We start from the raw sequence: 544 nt of genomic DNA, 5'->3' as shown, positions 1-544 counted from the left end.
CGCGGGTCCATTCGCGGTCGCCTCGTCCAGCACGAGTATTGAATTGTTCCTCACAACAGCTCGCGTCATGCCGACTAATTGCCGATGGCCGACGCTGAGATTGGAACCGCCCTCATTGATGTGGACTTCCAAGCCCATCTCCTTCAACTAGACCTCCTCAAGAGCTCGCCATAGTGGTTCGTCCATATACGAGTCGAACAAATCGAGATTCTGTCTCAGGTTGTCGGAGAACAGAAACGGTTCCCGCGAGATGATGTTGATTTTAGTACGCAAATCGTGCAAGCCAATCTGGCGAGTATTGACTTTGTTGATCTTAATCAAACCATCCACATCGACCAGGTGGAAGAGCGCTTAAATCAGAGATGTCTTGCCGGCGCCGGTTCCGCCAACAATGCCGATTTTTTTTCGTAGAAAGATAACGAAACTGAGATTTTTAAGCACTGGAGGTTCCAATGGCGCATAATGCAGGAACGTGTTCTTGAATTCAATCAGGCCTTCTTGCGGCCATTCGGATTTAGGTTTCTTATCAGGGACACTCTTGAGA

The 544-nt window shown here is 48.9% G+C and overlaps 1 pseudogene; it reads right to left on the bottom strand.

Moving 5' to 3' along the window:
- The window catches only part of LOC108764924 (probable multidrug resistance-associated protein lethal(2)03659), a 2,292-nt pseudogene that overhangs the window by 532 nt on the left and 1,216 nt on the right, over positions 1-544 (bottom strand).

This window comes from Trachymyrmex cornetzi, unplaced genomic scaffold (genome assembly GCF_001594075.2).
Source record: "Trachymyrmex cornetzi isolate Tcor2-1 unplaced genomic scaffold, Tcor1.1 scaffold1160, whole genome shotgun sequence".
Lineage (NCBI taxonomy): Eukaryota > Metazoa > Arthropoda > Insecta > Hymenoptera > Formicidae > Trachymyrmex > Trachymyrmex cornetzi.
This window is presented reverse-complemented; position numbering and strand designations above follow the sequence as displayed.